General features: G+C 41.1%; 1 protein-coding gene across 2 annotated transcripts in view; it reads right to left on the minus strand.

Annotated features, from left to right (window-relative positions):
• Positions 1-20,027, minus strand: part of chl1b (cell adhesion molecule L1-like b) — a 69,734-nt gene that overhangs the window by 38,551 nt on the left and 11,156 nt on the right. Inside the window, exon 1 of one of the 2 annotated variants that reach the window (XM_078247717.1) lies at positions 4,632-4,756. The exons of the other annotated variant lie outside the window; for it this stretch is intronic. The gene's annotated coding sequence lies outside the window, so the exon portion shown is untranslated. Of the gene's footprint in view, positions 1-4,631; positions 4,757-20,027 lie in introns of those variants that run through there. 2 annotated transcript variants of the gene reach the window in all.

Genomic DNA, 20,027 nt, shown 5'->3' on the forward strand with positions numbered 1-20,027 from the left:
TCACATGAGTAAGATTTCAAGGAAAAAAGTACAACAAGAAGTTGTTTCCTGGAGCATTCTCCGCACTTGTGGATGTGTTGTTTAGTAACGGGGTGGGGTACAAGTGCAACCATTCAAAGTTCACTACAGTAGGCGTTTGAGCTGGCACCATCTGCTTCTTTCACACACAAAGAAAACAGTCAGAGAAGTGTGGGCCTACTGTAGTTTAAAGTGTGAGCCTGTAATAGGATTAAGCAGATCCTCGTCTTGTCAGGCTGGATTAAAATATTCTCTTCGTTAAAGACCTGAGACGGGAAGACAGCAGCTCCACACTCCCCTCTCACAGTCCTGAGCCACACTGATTCCTATTTGATCGTTCAAGAACAATTAAAACAAAGGCCGAGCTTATTAACATTAAGCGCCAATTGACTCACTTCTGATGTGTGTAATGAGCGCGGTTGTTTCGGCCATGCTTTTGTTCGCTTTGTCCAATCAATTGCTCATTTAGCTTACAAATCTGACACCGTGTCTATTTCTAATTTTCATCTGTGTTCAGAGATGTAGTTTTCCCCACTTGCTCTTCAGAATTTGGAAATAGATTGTACTCTAACCTTTGGCAATGATTCGCACAATCGGTATTCTACTGGCTTGGCCATGCAATTCATATATTATTAAAATATGAGTAGCAGGAGAAAAAAAACAGAAACAAGACCCTAAATGAGATTAAGAAGTGGGAGCAATATTAGATAATATCTTTGTCTAATTGAGATTTGGCTCGATTTTACTGCACTTCAGAAAGCATGGCAGTTCAATTATCTCACCATTATTATTTCAGGGGTCTGTAGCTTAAGTGGAATGAGGGGGCTGGAGAGCTGGGCAGAGGGGTGACAGGAGGAATAGGGAGGAGGCTGATGGTGGAGGAATGAGGCTCAGTTGAAGAAAGATATAGACCAGCTGCAGTGATGAACTGTGGGGTTTGTGACCCCTGTGTTCGATATGAACTAATGAAGAACAACCCTACATGAACCCCTTCTCACCAGGGGAGGAGTGGGATACACCATGTCTAACCTGCAGTTGCATGCGTTTATGTATTTGGTTGTGTTGTGTGTATTTGCAGCGCGTTTGCTGAATGCTGCGCACGTGTTGTCAAATTAATGAAGACGTTTTCTTAATTTGCTCGTGTTTTGTCTATTTGCATGTGTTTTCTTAAGTTGCAGGGCGTTTGCCCCTGTCGGCCACCGTACAAAACAGATAGGAAACTGTACTGAATATGACCTACAGTAGTATCTCCATATAAAAGCTAACCATTATTTTTGCTATGGCTTATGACTTTTAATTGTAGTCTGCTGCATAATTTATATGCTGAATGAAAACACTTTAAATGGTCACCAGAGCACGTCACATGCCATGATAATAAATCTTACAGATTGTGTTTGTATGTTCTACTGTGGGCTAAAACTACATACCAGCTGCTGTAAGAGTCCTCACTTTGAACCTGTTAATATGTTTAATGCAAAATAAAAGGTTTCAGAACGTGCACTGCACCTGTGTGTGTCACGGCTTACAGTTTTTTTTCTCATTTTCCCTCTGATCTGCTCTCTTTGAAGTCCCACAGAGTGCCCCTTGCCCAGGACAATAATCACATTAGTGTGTGATCCTCGCTGAGTAGCCGGCAGAGAGATGAATTCACAAGTTGGACTGCAGGGACTGGAATATGATTTTGTGTGAACTAACGCAGCATGCTCTACTCCGCATTCATTCACTTTGTCTGACTGATGCTGGCAATTTCCCCAGACGAAACTGTGCCACAGCAAGACATGATCGATGGCTCTCATATCCTAAATCCTTACCTCCATCAGACCCTGAAGGCATTTATTTCTGCCAACAAGAAATTTCTGATGTCCTTACAACACAAAATCACAATTTTACAGAAATGCATTTGCTGCTTCATCCATTTTTTAATGCCTTCAGGTTTCTAATATACATACAGCCAAAATCATAATTTCAGCTTGTGAAATGAGAACATCTCTGCTGACTGTAATTCAGCACAAGTTCCTGTTCCGTGCTAGTGCCGAGCATCTGGACAGTGTTACTCTGGGTAAGCTGTTTGACACAGCTGTCGGATATGTGGCCCAGTTCCTGTGCCTCTCCATCACTTAGTAAGGTCGAGCTGAGGCTGTGTTGAGACAAAGCCAATGGAATGAGTCCAAGACCAGACACTCAAGATTGAAGACTTTAAAATATGACAAGGCAGAATCTCACAATTCATATTGGATGCTCATGGTCCACAGACACAGCAACAATAAACCCATCGTAATAACTGAATCACTCAATCTACTATTGAGTCTTAAAATTGTGATATTTCTTTTAGTCGCAGCAATTTCAAGGCTGTTTAATAAATATGTAGTCATTTCTAGAGCTGCAAAGATGAATTGTTTAATCAATTAGTTGTTAACTATTAAATCATTTGCCAACTATTTTAATAATTGGTTTCAGTCACTTTTTATGAAAGAAAGTTAAGATCCTCTGAATTCAGCTTCTTAAATGAGAATATCTTCTAGTTTCTTCACACCTCTATGACAGTTAACCGAATATCTTTGAGTTGAGGACAAAACAAGACATTTGAGGACATTAAATTGGGCTTTGGAAAACACTGATCAATATGTTTCACCATTGTATAGAGCAACTAACATAATCGATAATGAAAATCATCAGTTGCAGCCCTAGTCATTTCTAGAGTCAAGTGTCGATGACCAACATGACATCATGACTTTGCGTAAACATACACGGCCACTTTCTTAAGCCAAGTGGCGTGTTATCTGTACATATTTTTGGGGCATTTCGGGCCTTTATTTTCACAGGACAGATGAAGACATGAAAGGAGAGAGAGAGAGACGAGGAATGACATGCAGCGAAGGGCCACGACTCAGAGTCGAACCAGCGGCCGCTGCATCGGGGAGTAAACCTCTATATACGTGCGTCTGCTCTACCAACTGAGCTAACCCGGCCATCTGTACACATTTTGAGCTATCCACGTGTACGTCTACGCTGTATACATCGGCTGTATACATCACTTGGCGTGTTATCGCGAGAAAGCAACAGTTGAGTTTGGGAAACGTGACCTACTGGACACGATCCCCGGTCTACTGGGTGAAAGTCCTGTGTTTTCACACCAACCAACCAACCAACCATCCTCCCTACGCGGATTTTGCCCTTTCATACTACTCGCTACGGTGTAAATTCACACGCAATTGCAAGGTAATGTAAGTCAATGGAGGCCAAAACAGCGTTGATAAACGCTAAAAAAGCGAGTATGCGTCTTGATAACACGCCAATAATGGCATACGAATTGGCGTGTCATACATACGCCACTTCATGAGATCAGTCTGCGATGACTTAAAATCATTTTTTATCAAAGTTGGATCAAATACCACCAGATGAGAAACATATACACTCAGTTTCCAGTTTATTAGGTACACCTAGCCAAAACAAATGCACTATAATCCAACAGTCCTGCTATAAATCCTACCTTCATGAAGGTTATAATGTTCATGTTTGGTTCAAACTGATCATTTTGGAGGCTGCAGTTTGCGGTGTAGTTTAGAAACACAATCATGAACTTATTCAAACATCAAAATGAATGAACATCTTTAATTTGAATGTGATGGTTTTTTTAACAAGAGGGAGGAGGCAGAATGTACTTAAGTGAATGTGGATCTGTACTTGTTCATTTTGACATTATCCTGACATACTGTACTATATTGTTTGTTTCACCTAGCCCAGTTTTAACCCCGTGAAGTTTAAGGCTTCTTGGAATTTGTGACTATGAGGCCTGAACATATGACTTCAGAATCTTTTAGAATGTGATTAAACCTTGATTCATCCTGTGAAACAAAAACATGAGCTTTAATCTAGATCAATGAACTGGTGTAATTATGTATTTATTTAGTTTTAACGTGTTTTGCATACTGCTTACAAAAAATAGCAACATTCCAAATGGATGACTGCAAATACTACATGTGGTACTTTTTAACTTCACATATTCGTCACATATTTCCCATGAAGAACTTACGAATGTTCCACAATGCAAGTCCTCTACTCAGATGTGTGTCAGACGTCTTAGTAAATAAGACAAGAACGTCTCATGCGGTAAACATGTTCATTGATTTAAACTGTTGATTTTTCTGTGACAGTTACTTGGAGTGGAATTGTGGCAAAATGTTGAAAACTACTTTGTTGTCATAGAGCTGTTTTGGGTCTGGCTTGTTCAAAACTCTCTAAAAGTAACACTGGTTGGTGTCATGTGACAGAACCAAGGGGAACATTTTTGACATCTTCACTTATTATAAAAAAACGATTATTAATAATAAGAAAAACTGTAATGGCAAGTTGTTGTACTATATGCTTTGAAGCCATTATATTTACACAATATATTTACAAAAGCAAGAATAAAAACCTAATGTAGCTATGGCAATTTAACTCACTCCCAATGTGAATCATCAGCTAATGATTTTGTCTTTGCTTTTGTAGAAAGAAAATCTACTGACTGTCTCTCCCGGAGTGTCTCCTGCACATGGAAAGACCAAAACACGCTAAACCCCAATCTGCTGCAACAGCTTTACAGACGTCCCTAGATACTACGGCATACTTACAAGAGTCTACTTCATTCTCGGCTCTGGTCCCCATGAGGAGCAACTATTCCTTTCCAGGTAATCACATCCACAAGAAAAGGAAAACCGTGGGTTAGGTAAAACCAGATTTGAAAATTGGAGAGTGCTGAGCCCGTTCTGTGTTGTGTCATACAAGCTGGAGACTGCGAGGAAAAGAGGCACTGTAGTCACATATGTTGCCAAAGCCTCTAGCTTGGCAAAGACGCTCATTAAGCCACTGACAATCATTCCCACAAAGCCCGATCTAAAGGCTATTCACCGGCTGTGTACAAAGGAGAGTGGAGGAATGCAGGTTCCCTCTTGCCCCCCTTCAGTGTCATGAAAGATGTTTGCTGCACCTGAAGTCCCACTGAAAAGTGTTTATTTGCACTGATCAACAGAAGAAAAAAATATGAAGAGTACACAGCACGAGGTGGGAGAATAGATCACCTGCTGTGTGAAAATCTGTTAAATTTTGCTGCTGCTGCAATCTTCTTTTGTCAGCCAGTGACAATCTCCTTAATTGCTAATACTGCTGAAGATTGTCCCTCAGCATTTGCCCGGTATTGTTAGAGCATTGAAGAACACTCAACGCTTCCTACTGAACAGATATTGGATTGAAAAATCAATGAATCTGTGTTTGATTTTTAGTATGCGTCTGGATTCAAGTGGATCTGATTGTTCCACGCTGGTGAACAGAGACTCGACTCCATGACTATATAGATGGACTTGAGGAGGCTGGGTGACAGGGGGAAGCTCAGTGCACAGAGAGTGCTGAGACTGTCGATAAGAGCCTTCCACCAGCCCAACAAAAAAAAAAAACCCGCAGTCTCTCTCCCACGACACATGAGGGGGAAGGGAGGAAGCACCCCCAGTCTGGATGATGTATGGTGTGGACCGTAGTCTGAAAGTGGGGTTTTAACAGGGAGAAAGGCAGAAAATGAAAGAGGGGAGGAGGGTCATGCTTGAATTATGCTGATGTGGGTCGTAACCGCAGTAGAAAACCAACCAAAAGCATGGCTGCTTCCATGGAACAGCCACAAATAAGGTTATTATCACTCGGGCCTCACAAATGCTGACAGTTGGGAAATGGTGGAGGTGAGAATTTGTACCTTGATAGGACTTGACACATGTATATAGTCATTTAGCAGCTTGTTATCTGCAATTTCAATTTTAAATGTAAATGTATTTCAACCGACTAGGACTAATTACATTTAAAGTACATTGCCTGCCTTTTCTGTTATATTGTATAGAAATATAAATCATCTTGATTTAACTTAGAGATGTTGCTTTCTTTGCTCGCTATTTAAGTCAATGAATGGACTGATCTAGCTACCTAGCTTGAGGTTTACATTTAGCAAATCGGGTTAAAAAGGCAAACGGAGAACATGATGGAGGAAATGCTGATACTGGAGGCTGAGATTCGGAGCTGTCGGGAGTGGGGGGACACTGGTCTTTTCATGATGAGAGCAGTCAGCCAAAGTCAGTAACTGAGAACACTCACACATCTCAGCAGCGCCAGTGCAAGGCCCTTACAGCCCATAAGTACTCTTTGAGCTACAACAGGATGGAGCTGCCATTATGGCCACACAAACAGAGGGAAGCCTTATGAACTTTGCACAAATACTTAGTGCTCCGGGGCTGGACAGCTCTGGAAGCCGGGGGAGATGGGTAGGTACTGGGGCTGGCTGCCAGTTCCGAAAAGCTTAGTGTTCATGCACTCAGGCCAGACAAACCTGACATTGTCCTGGGCACTGCCCCGGGGAAAGCCTCTTCCCCTTTCTCTCGGCTCCCCTGGCTCATTCACATTTCCAGCCCAGTTGATTCACTGATTTGGACATGACTTACAGAGGCAAGAAGGCAAACATTTATTCACACTTTGAACCAATTGTTAAAATGCCATAAAGGAAGTCAGGGACAAAGTGTAAGCAGATTGTGCAACTCAATAAACTCATATATTCAACTGGCTTATTTTCTGCTGTCACCATGCTTCACTTACACCTGATGTGTGATTGATCACATTTGCCAGTCTAATATGGTTTTGAGCATACACTCTGACTTCACTTGGGCACGACTCATTCAGAAATTCAATTGAAAATGAGATAATCCTCTGAAAATATTTACAACATCTTTAATTTATGACACAACTCTTATCTCCCTCAAGCAGCAATCACTACATGTTATCTGACCACTACAAGGTGGAGGTCTGCAGTCGTAATGCGCCAATGGAATTAAAATAATGCTCTCTTGACCTGCTGCCCCTCTTGGGCAAGAAGAGGACAAAAAAGAGGAAAGCGCACACACACAACACCAGGCCCATTCAAAACTAAAGCCATGTTGCTCCCCCGCTGCCTGCTGTAAGAGCAGAGAAAGAAAAATGCAGGTGGCTACACCACACATGACCCTACTAAAACCTCATGTGTTGTATGTGATACCTCAAAATGTTGAAAATGTCTTTATTAGGAGTAACCCATTGAGATGCAGCATCTAGTTTTCGAGAGGGTCCTTAATAATAATAATACATAATTAAACAGTACAATCATAATTAGACACAACAAAACGAAAACAGACACAAAAAAAAAAACATAATCAAGTTTGAGGCAGAATAAGAATGAAACTGGATATTCATATTAGACGAGGTGATATTGTGGTATTGCAGAGGATTATGGACAGGTACAGTTGGTACTGTAATAGGAAAACAGGGCATTTTTATAGGAGTGGAGAGATAGACTGGATCGAATGTTTACAGGTTCATTATTCCAATCTGAGAGTGTGGTCTAGACCTACTCTCTCTGTAAAGTGTCTCGAGATAACTCTTGTTATGATTTGATACTATAAATACAATTGAATTGAATTGAGGGGGCTTTAAACCTAAAGGCTTTCTTAGCTGTAGCGAAAGTCACAGCAGGGACAGAAAACAAGAATTGTGTAGAGTGTCTCAAGTAGTAGGTAGAGGAAAAGGGTACCATAAGCTGTTTTAGATAACTAGGGTAATTGAAATGTATGCATTTATAAATAAACTGCAACCAATGCTGAGGTCTTCTTATTGAGGGCGATGGTAGAGCAAGTTTTTCATACATAATACAATGATGAGTTGTGAAAGGACATCCAAGAACAAATCTACAGATTCTGTTGTAAAGAGCATTGAGAGGAAGCAGATTAGTGCTGGGTGCAACCTGATATACATCAGCATAGTCCATAATTGGTAAGATAAGATTGTAAGTTTCTTTCTAACAGTAAGGGAGAAGCATGTTGTAGAGCGGTAGAGAACACTAATACCAAAGTTGATTCTTTTTAAAATATAATCAATATGAAAAAAAAAAACAATAATAATCTCGTCAGGAGACAAATGTTAAAGCATCAAAAGGGATTTAAAAAAAAAAGAAAAAAAAAAGAGTTAAGATAGAGCCACCAATATCCCTGAAAGACAACAAAATTGCTGAGGTAGAACGGAGACTGATTTACACTTATTCCCACCATTTGGCAAATATGCTTACTACACACAGTGTGACGCTTTTAATTGAACTTTGGGCACACGGCCCATTTCCCCAAAAAGTCGTCTGTTACTCAGTCTGTCAAAAACGGTCAATAAGCCTCTAACCTGGCACACGCAGATAGGAGCAGGCCAACCTGTCTTTGGCTGATACCATGTGCTTTATTCTGTGAGCGCTGAATCAATATGAAAAATATGTTCTGTGTATGGTTTTATAACTTGTCATGGTAACAGGTGCCCCTATATTCACACTGATCACTTAGGCATTGATGAAAAGTTGTCCTGGGTCGATGCTTTGTGGAGCCGTTTACTGCAGCATGCTACATGAGCGTCTTTATACATGTATTTGAGGTCACAGTTTGGGAATTCCATAACAAACAAGTTGTAACTCTATTTGAACTCAGCAAGAGCCCGTGCATTACTGCCAGTGATGTGACTGTTTATGACCTGTGACTGCAAATGGAAAACAGACTAAATTCCAGCAATGAAATTGCCCACATGTATGTGCAATTCTCCATTATCCGTGGCACTTTAACAGTCTCCTCAATTATTTCCAGATCCACATTGACAGCTGATTTATTCAGGAAGGCACACTACAGAGAGACTGATCAAACAACAGAAATCTAAAAAAATAAATAAATAAAAACCAATGGGGGGGCTGCACACATTATGTGGTTTATCTGAAATCTACAAAATGTTTAATATTGTAATAGTGGTATAGCTTAAGAAGTGTCTGCGAGCTAAGTGGATCCAGGTTTTTTTTTAAGACAAGTAAAACAGCACACTCATAGGAGAGCGTGAAGGCAGAGCTGACTGCAGCCCTGTGAGGACAGGGAGAGCACAGCAGAGAGACTGTACCAGACTGTTATCCAGCTCTCTCAGCCACACTGCCGGCCATCAGAGCACCACAGATGGTGCGCTCAGTGATCATGGCAGTGATCAGGGGATCTCTCCTCCTGATTAGCACACCTACTGAACACAATGTGCACAACAACGTCTGTTCCATCTCTGGCTGCACGTCACCTACAGTTAGCAAGCAAACACGACTTTTACAAACTAATTCAAATTAAGCAAACTCTCTGTCTCTTACAAGGCTGCACAAATCAACATGGAAAATATTCTTGATTTAATTAGAAATATTGATATGTGCAGAACATTTTCATGTATATGAAAGCATCTTATAATTCAACACAATTGAAGATCAAAAAGTCGTAATAAGTGCAGTAAAAAAATATTAATCTTCGAGACTGATAAACATTATTAAGAGTTTCAAGTTTATATAAACAAAGATGTGTAGACCCATTTTTTTCTTTTATTAAAACCTGGAAGTTAACATAAATTTGTCAACCTATAATAATAATAAAAAAATATAAAAACAGAAGGCAGCTATTAATAAAGACAAAATAGTAGACCATAAGCTGTACAAAAGCAGACTGGCTTCTTTTTTGTAATCTTCTCTCCTGTAGACAGGTTCAGATGAAGGGTCCAGTTAGAACTTTAATCATGTTTCCCCCAAGAATCAATAAGCTATTTCACCCAAGTGACTTTTAGCAATGGAAAAGGCCTCTACTCTATAGCTCTTTAGAGTGTGTACACAGCTGACAGAGAATACAGAGGCAAACATAAGCTTCAAAATGAACTCATTAAGATAAATGCATTGTCTGTTAGTAAGATGTGTAGGCATGGTAACCAGGCTTGGCTCTGCTTTGAGATACACCCTGGCCTGGACACACAGCCTTGTGCACAAACATAGACACAGATACCCGCACACATGCACAAACCTGCTTGCACAAATGCACACTCCAGTCTAAATCAAATTCCCTTCTCATAAAGGGTGGCTCAGGTGTAATACAATTCAACGGTCCTGCAGGCAGGAAGCTAAATGAGAAGATGATCTCCATCAATAGCAGCCCACCTGTCAGGGTTCATCAGGAAACACTCGAAGCACTAGCAACATGTTCTCCTCAATATTATTATGCCAACAAGTAGGATTAATTATTTCCGGAAAACAAGCTTTTTTCCGCCTATAGTCCTATGACAAGGAAAAGCAGGTCAGATAATTTAGTTGCACGCCCACTCATAATAAGCAGTAAGGATCTTATTGCCTTTTAAGGAGTGTCCTGCTGGCCACCTCTTCACACACACAAGTTGGGGTCAGCCCTTTAGGTGCAGTGAGGCAGAGCAGCCCGTCGCGCTACACACTTAATCCTGCAGTGGAAAATGTCGGTGGGATCCGTCTCACATGGACGCACAGCAAGAGATGAGGAGGCAGACATATATTTGAGACGAATTAAAGAGTGTGTGTGTGTGTGTGTGTGTGTGTGTGTGTGTGTGTGTGTGTGTGTGTGTGTGTGTGTGTGTGTGTGTATGTGTGTGTGTGCGTGCGTGTGTGTTTGTGTGGGTGTGTATGTGCGTGTGTGCGTGCGTGTGTGTTTGTGTGTGGAGGGTTGGGGGTTTTGAGGGCGAGGCCTCCTCTGTGTGTGTGTGTGTGTGTGTGTGTGTGTGTGTGTGTGTGTGTGTGTGTGTGTGTGTGTGTGTGGGTGTGTATGTGCGTGTGTGCGTGCGTGTGTGTTTGTGTGTGGAGGGTTGGGGGTTTTGAGGGCGAGGCCTCCTCTGTGTGTGTGTGTGTGTGTGTGTGTGTGGGTGTGTGTGTGTGTACACAGACATGCTCATCAATAGGCTGGCTGCACAACTTTTCATCCTCGTGGCCATTCACTGAGCACATAAAAAGAAGGTCTACTTCAGTGTGTGTGGCCTTACAATATTGTCTGGATGTTACTTTGCCTTAGTAACACCGGGACATCCTTGATTCTCCAATATTTGCTTTAAAATATGTCCATTTAGAAGAACCTGCCATGCAACACAGTACCACACATTTCATAGTTGTCTTTCATTTTGACGATGAGAAACATGTAGTCCTATTTTTCTCAGAGCCTCTCTTGATAGCCAATTAGCCCACGTCAGGTGTAGTAGCCCACAGGCACAATTCTATAAAGTACACCAGGAACTGTACTACCATACAATCCCTTCTGGCTTTACTTGATTGTGCTTATCAGAGTCTAGTTCTATTTGTATCTTTCATATGTTCCAGGAAAATCACATCATGGGCAACATGGGGCTCAGGGTAGTAGTGGCTTATAAAACGTAAAATCCCTATAAATTATTCAGTGTCTCATCAATGACAAGGACAGTTTAATAAATTACTGAGTACCTGAGACATCTACGGATGAGCATAAAGCAGCGACTAGTGACTTTGGAAAAAACAGGTACAGGTTTCTCGTTGTGTGTAATATTGAATGAAAAATGTCTGGTTTCCGCCATTACCTTACCTGTTTGCTATGAGCACCAGTGGTAAGGTGCAGTGATATCAATGTGGAACAAATCATACAACCGGAAATGTAACCACAGGACAATGTAGCAATGTATGCAGAAAAATCCACCCAAAGTCCAACCATTATGACAGATGCAGAGTGTCTCGCCATATCAAGAGCTTAAAGAGCTCAATGTTTTGAAGAGACAGTGCCACTTGAAAGGATGCTTGAACAAATGAAACAAATCCCTGCTTCAAACTGAAAAACGAGGCACACCCAGAAAGTTATCTTTTCACAACTTGAAAGGACACATAGGGCATTAGAAAAACTCAGTGAAAGGGGCTAACATCAAAAGCTACAGAATATAGCTTTGTGTTTTCTGTGTGTGGGTGGAGGTCTGCTGTTTGTTCCACTGAAAGTCACATAGAGGAGAACCACCTGCCTATGTTTATATTCCAAATACACACAGATAAAAAAATGATGGAAAATATGAACTATCATTGCTCAATATTCGAGAGCTCAGATCAATGTCTAAATATGATTAGAAACGTTTAGAATGTTTTTCCCTCAATATAAAAAAAAATAGCATGAGCATCTCATGAGCAACACCAGCTTTTCCAGACATATCTAGGCTGTGTGTCATAGCTCACCAACAGAGTCAACAGTAGACCAATCAGTACAATTTGTGTCCAAATTGTGTGTCATAAGTGGCAACTTTGGCTGTAGTTCTCATGTATCTATTTATCAAGCATTCATTTTGTTGAAGCCCGTTTTAAGAATTCAGAACATACAAAAAAATGTAAGCTACGGAGCCCTGGTAAAGCCAAGCAAAAATATGCATTTAATTTCCAATGTTGCATGCTGCAAAAAGGGTTAAGCTGTGGGAGGTTGAGAGGTAATAGCAGTAAAAAGCTCTGCATTTCAAAAAAGCAAAGAGGGAGTTAATTCAGGTCTCAAGAGGTATCAAGTGGTTTGAGCAAAAGGAGGCAAGCGTCCTCAGGTTCTAATTATGTTCAAGTACTGTAGCTTCTAAGCTGCGGTCTAGCATCTGCACTGAGTGGGATACAATCTAATTTGCTTAATCATAAAATCGAACCTACAACAGGACAGGGTGAGGGAAGGAAATGGAGATGAAATCATTAGTGTCCGCATGCTATCTGTATCTATAGCCTTGGAAAAGAAAACGTGTATTGTAATCATGAATGCTACTTCAAACAGTGGTGCAATATAGGTTTTGTGGTTTGAACCACATCCCAGGAACAGGTTGACCGATGGTGAGCGGGGCACACAGCTGACCCCCCCCCCCCATGTGGTAGCTGAATAATCAGGTTAACTGATGATTGAACACAATGCATTGTGAGCCCCGCGACAGGCCATCCAAAGACATCCACAACACAAAAGTGACCAGAAGTGCTAGCAACCTCAATCTAATTGTGTCTTTTGACGCACATATCAACAGATTAAAAGCAATGTCAATGATGTCATGGTGAAAATGCAGTGTACACTCACTATTATACAAGAAAAAACTGTGGAACAATAACAACAAAGGTGGGTCTTCAAAAAGGATGTACCATTGACTAAGCAGTAAGTAAGTGATTGCTGACATGGCACAATAGCAGTCCATTTGTTCATGGCAGAATACTTAAATACTTGACCAAACTGTTGTACAAGATTGCTTTGAACCATAAGCCTTTAGACATGGTGGGAAAATTTTGGCTTACAGTAGTTTAGAACTGACATTATACAAGACTGACATGGATTCATTTTGAATAATAAGGGTATGAAATATAAATAACTACAAAAAAATAGAGATCCATTGATCTAACTTTTCCTCTTCCAATACCAATTCCAATACCTCAACTCATGGTATGATCTGCTGATACTGAGTACTCATTCAATACCAGTGCTTTCTTCCCCCAAATTTCAAATCAGTACGTCAATCCAACCTTTTATCTGTTTGAAACAGCTGTATGCTTTGGATCATGAAATGACATATTGAAAATAGAATTAAGAGTATAGAGAAAAGTTTGACGTAATCTGTTGTCTAATTATTCAAACTGGTCAATACAACATTGACTGTGTTTTACAGGTTGACCAGAATTGAGCAGTTGACATAGTATCAATCCAAAAGGGACCTGGAGACTGGAGCCTGGCTCTACAGACTGCCTTTCAGCACCCATACAGATAAGGTATAATTACTTTCCCAAGCAATCACTAAACCCTGCTTGCCCCTAATTTATTTGCTTGCAGAAAGTTTCTCCAATAAAAGAACCTTGTGTTGCAATCACTTACATATGGGAGCACATGCTTACTGGAATTCAATATTATCCACTGGAATGGCCAACAGTTCCAATGACAGCGCCGGACCTTTCGGTCACTTCTTTTCCCTTTAACAAGTCCACAAAGTCTATGACTACACTGATGCGTGATCTGTTACAAAAACAAAACCACACAGTGCCTGGAACTTTTACAGATATTTTTAATGTCAGGGTCCATTTTCGGCTCCAAACTGAGATTTCAGTGACCAAAGTCCTTGTGAAGAAAAGAAACCTCAAATGCGTCATGTGTGACATAACATGTTTGCGTGCAACTTCCAGAAGGAAAATTGGAGCTTCAACTGCCCAGTTCCCCGGGAAACCAGAAGTTTTGTTGTCATATTTCTCTTGTTCTGTTATGTGTCTGGCTTTTTCATGCAGCCCCCAGCCCCCATTAGGGCGGACTATGCCATGTCGTGACATGGGAACCCTTATAAACGTGTTAAGAGCCGAAGGCATTAGCATTTTGGACGCTACTGAATAGAGGCATTTGTTCCTCTTCCTGTGCCTCCCTGAAAGACTCTATTAAAGGGAGGTTTAGGAATTGCTCTGTTTTGAAGTTGGGACAGCATGAGGAGAACATTCGACAGTAGAGTTTCTGAGGAAACATTTTAAGTTTATTCGTTTATAATTATTTGGACATACATAAATAAAAATATTTAACATTTTATTGTGTTTTAAACATCTTTACAGAGTTTCAAGAAACGTTTCAAAGATGTTCTTTTGCTACCAGTGCCTGTCAAAGTTTGAAACATGGAATACAGATACCAATATTGCATGTTAAATGTTGTTTGCCCCACTGCAATGTTGCTGTGTGACTGAAGGGGGTTTAGATCAAATAGAACAAGTCAATATGGAGCAGACAGTGCTTCATTTATGACCTATTCTAGCTGTGACAGAGGACAGAATCGACCACATACCCAAAAGAAACACGTGCCTTTAACAGACCCTAAATAGTTACGATTTACACTTCAATTGGCACTCTGTCTTTTTTCACGTACCTATACCATAGATGTAACATGGCATGAAGGCAAAAGTGCTTGATGGATTCCACCTTGTTCCTTTTTAGGAAGTTGGTGATAGACCAAGCAGAATTTCTCTCTGTTGTTGGCTCCATTAACGAAGGCTTTGATTGATCTCTGATTCCATCTCAAGCTGTGGCCGCAGCAGGATCTTTGGTGAGTCCGAGGCAGGCTCTTCACTGTCTGACATCCTATCTTTCATCTCAAAGCCTTTAACAGTTTGTGTGTTACATTTAGAATGACTACATCATCCATAATGCATATTCCTCAGTCCTGCCTAATGATGAACAATGGTTGGTACAGTGCATGTTAGCAACATTCGGGGCTTTGATTCTCTGTCACTGTCTGCAGTGCCTGAGCACTCAGCTGCTAATCCAGAATGAGGTTATTGAAAAAAAGAATTGCTCAAATTGCAAGTGAACTAAAAACAGTATATCCAACAAGCAATCGTAAACCCAAGGCCCAACCCACAAATTGGTTTTCGAGATGTTTTGGTAGGTTAGGATAGATGTTGGGATATTTTTCTATTTTACAATAAACACATTTAATACTGATATTTAAAGTAAAGTCTGGTCACTTCATAGCAGGTGGCTAAGGAACAATTTTTAAGTGTATTTAAGAGGAGGAACTACCTACGTTCCTGTACAACAACCTTCTACATTATTTCAATACCCTTATAACAATTCCAAGCATGTCCAGAAACACATTTAATCTGTATCTTGGCAACCGTTTTAAGGCTGCATTTGTAAAAAGCAACGCTATCAAAGGAAAAGCATGTGAGAGGACATTTAACGAGATTAAACTTCAATAAAACTACCTTGGACAAGTGATCGTAGCCTTCTGTCAGCATACACAGTTATGTGTGTTTGGTTTTGCCATAAGTGTAATCTCATTAGTCTTATGGAAATGGTATTTCCATAATACTAATGAGATTACACTTATTGGTCAGGAATCAGGGTAATAAGATTAGAAACTAAACTTAGAGCCAGATAAAGCAGCGGGCTGATATTATTGCCGGATATTGGCTTGACAAGATATCACAATAAATGAGTTGGCAGAGCAGCATATTACAGATGAGAACATGAAGAATCTGTTTATTCTTTAGCTGTAAAATACCCAGCTCTTCATCACTACTCTTTCATAATCAAATCTAAAGAAATACAAGCCGATATATTGTCCTTAGAATATTTTTTATATTCAGTTTTTATCTAGTTTTGGTCATGCTCCAACCAAAAAGCAGCAATGGGGATCCCAGCCTCTGCTCCATATGGGGGATTGCTCTCCTGCAATATGAGTATTGATTGTAATCGTCATCAATGACGCCCTACTTGCCAGTATCACATTGGATTCAGAAGTCAAATATAAATCATGCACTATGTCAGGGCGAAATCCTGATAAATCCAGCCAAACTAAGAAGAAAGCCAAGTACTACATTTGTGCATCCTGTTTGGTTAGCCCTATACGTTGCTTACACTGAATAAAATAAACATATGAGGCCATAACAAAACATACAGTTCCTGCCATTACACACATTAACCGGCCTGTTTAGTGGCAAGGACAATAGGGAACCACACTGATTTAATTGTACCTATGATGTACAGTAAATTGACCAAAAGCTCTCAAGGGGCACACAGAGTTAAATTACTGTGAAAGCTTATTGATTTCTAAAGTGTAAATTTGAAGGATGGGATGATCGTGCCTAAAACCAGGAAAGGGCAAAGCACAATGACTGCAGGCTCTTCAGTAAAGAGTTCATTTGGATGGCTGAAAATCTATACTGCCACCACAAAAACAACAGCAAGGGGGTTAGACTATGTCCGCATTTGCATGTAATTGGAAAAAAAAATGGCCATGTAAAGCTTTTCACCATGACTGAAGAAATAAACACACTTGATGAATGTGCCTTGTCATGACCCTGTATTGATTTTCAAATATTGCATTTAACCCTTTCTTGAGAAATAGAGGCAATGAATCTTCATGAAACATGCATGCATATATTTACTACCCAACCTTTTGATGCTGGAATATTATATGTTTAAAAGGTGCTCATATGGCTATTTGAAATCTTAAAAAGCAATTAGGAGTCCAGGAATAGCACATCCATAGCACATCCATTTTAACAGCCCAATCCCCCAGTTTAACACTGCCACCACTGTTTGTTTCTCCTCCCCGCTCCCCCCTTCTCATTATTGAAACGAGTAAACATTGCCATCTTTTCCAGCCTTTAAATGAAGATAAACGAGGACAAACTCCCCAATTAGCCTGCTTTCAGATTTGAGGGTGGTTGAAAGAGGACGTCACCACTAATGCACTCGTGGTTATTTGCTACAAAGGTTTCTACGTCCTGCACCCTGCTTTAAAGCAGGGACAGGAACTGTGAATTCACTCTCTCTTGAATTAATTCACGTGTTCACACCCTGAAGTCTCAGATGAGCCCTCTGAATGTGCAGAGGCAGCAGAACAGGGACAGCCATTAGTGTCCACAGCAGCATAGCTCTAATGATGATGGCTGTGGACTTGCTGTGCTCTGCATTCTGGGCACCAGAGCTCTCCGGCTCTGGTCAGACAGGGAAGGATTCTCCAAAGTGCTTTTCTGTAGATAGTAGGCTTGCTGCATTTACTGGGTCAAGACAGGAACCAAATGACTCAGAACAATATCCTTTTGATGCACTGAAGCAAATACGGCTTTGATCAAACCCGTTTTTTCCCCCTCTCTCTCTCTCTCTCTCTCTCTCTCTCTCTCTCTCTCTCTCTCTCTTTCATGTTTATGGTTTACACTGTATGTCATGATACTTAAATCCTTTGTTTAAAAAATGGAAGCAGTGCAAAGAAAAAAGCATCTACGTATTCAGAAAATCAAAGCAGCTGAGTGCAGTGGCCAAGCCCAGCCTTCTAACTGGGTACTGTTTACTGACAGTGACAGAGAAGAAAAGCTATGCCATCAGTTTAATGGCCCCACCTTGTGCTTTATAACACAGCAGCAGGAAACTGGAAATGTGCAGACTTATAAATCAGCCACTGTGTGTATGTGTGTGTGTGTGTGTGTGTGTGTGTGTGTGTGTGTGTGTGTGTGTGTGTGTGTGTGTGTGTGTGTGTGTGTAGGGGGAGGGACCATTTTGATACAATTTTTTTACCACGTATTGAGCAAAACAAATCCCCCTCTGGTTCCTATTGGAGCCAGTGTGGGGTCTTTTTAGGCTGAGCATTATAATGGAATCCCCCACCTAGGGCTTTACTTATGGTTGGCTTCATCAGTATTGGCCCCCATTTCACAATTTACAGAAAAGAGACAGACAGACGTGACCCCACTGGCAATACACACACTCCTAGCAAAAGTATGCTCCTCCAGCTATAAAATATGAATCACCTCGCAGACAGTCTCTATACAGTAGATGGATAGCCATCCCTCACACCATATGTTCAGTGTTTTTTCCCCATCTCTAAGCATGCAGTCACAAAATGATGTAGAAGGATCCAGAGCTAATAGATTATTTTATATTTTTCTTACAAATTGTTTAAGTCACAGCTGTTCTACCATCTGCGTTAGAAAACCATGAAGAGAATTTAGATTACAGCTCTAACACCAGCCAGTGTCAATGTGTATCAATGACCATTAAAACAGCTTGGCGTAAACTGCAACATGCAGGATAAGGTTAAGTCGAGGCAATAAAACAGCTTGGTTAGATTTAGGAAAAGATTGTGGTTTGAGGTAAAATAAGTAGGTTGACTTGTTTCACACAGGATACAAACGGTGGTCTCCTGGGTGAAAGTCCGGAGTCTGTTTGACCCATCCCTCCACCCTGACCTCCTCCATACACCAACTTTGGTGCTGTTTATCCCAGCGGACTTTGGCGTTCTTTATACTACGTAATCTCATAGCGCGGCAGTCGAAGCCTGGTGTGTCTTAAGCAAACGCTAACCCCCAATTTCCACTGGATGCGGAACGTCTGCGGAACGTCTGCGGAACGGCGGCGGAGTCATTAGGTTTCCATTAAAGTCAACGTGTGTATTTCCACTGACTGCAGAACGGCTGCGTTCCGACTGCGTCCCAGCTCCAGCGGTCCGCAGCCCTCCGGAGCAGATACGCAGAGCTTCTATTTTTGCCGGACGCCGGAGAGCTCCGCAGCAATTCAGCACACGGCAGATAGTGCGGGACAGGAAGTCGAGCACAGAAACAAAAGAAACATATTTCCCTGAACTACACCTTGAAAACACAGCACAGAGTTGTTTCCCCTCTACTCCTCTGGATAGAAACAAACTGTTGTTGGTTTTGTGGTTCTATTCTATGTGAATTTGCGAGATCTAGCGGGCCCTCGTGACTACAGCTGTCAACAAATCCGGACCTAGTTGGTATTGACGAACGGTGGAGCACGCAGCTGTTCCGCAGCGGAGCCGGTCCGCAGACGTTCTGCATTCAGTGGAAATCCGGAGTAAAGGGTGGGTTGTGTGTCAGTATTAGACGCTGAGGGCCATAGCTGCCGTATTTGACGAGTTGGGAGTGGGTTTTTTTTAAGATTATATTTTGGGCTTTTTCCACCTTTAATGGACAGGACAGGTGAGAAAGGGGAGAGAGGGGGGAAGACATGCAGGAAATAACTGTGAAATAAAAAAAATAAAAATTGAGTGACAACATCAATGTGAATGAGGTGTCTAAATAGTACAGATTTTTCTCAATTGTTGTTATAGTTGACACAGTGTGTAAAGAAAAAGTGCAAACAGCATCCCTGAAGTACTTTACATCTCCCCAATGCAGTAGGTCAAAATACCACTGCTGTGATTGCTGTAAAAAAATACTCCTCTCTTCACTGTGATGCTAACATGTCTTTGTCAACGTACACACTGAGCGTCAGTCTCTCTTTGTGAAGTTAAGACACACTCCCACACACACTGGAGAAGTCTCATTGTCTTTTACTCTATTTGAATAGTTCTTTACACTCTGGTCGTGCAGTGAATAGGAAGGAAGGATCTGGTTTACTTCGTTACTGAGATAGCTGAAAGCAACCCAAACAGAGGAGCAGCTTTGGTCTAAACAGGGTTGAAAAATGAGTGTTGTGTAATTGGGAAGAAAAGAGTGTCCACTGTTGCAAAATGTGCATGAAGGTTCTTTGAGAGCCAGCAAAGTATGTCCATGCTCACTGGAAGGAATGCAGTCTGTTCTTTTATGAACAGAGGAAGTGTCTGCCAGAGGGCTGCCCTTCATAGAAAGGCACAATGCGCAGGGTTAATAGCAGTGCTTCTGGCACACTTTCGACCCCAGC

The sequence above is a fragment of the Sander vitreus genome, chromosome 4 (genome assembly GCF_031162955.1).
Source record: "Sander vitreus isolate 19-12246 chromosome 4, sanVit1, whole genome shotgun sequence".
Taxonomy (NCBI): Eukaryota; Metazoa; Chordata; class Actinopteri; order Perciformes; family Percidae; genus Sander; species Sander vitreus.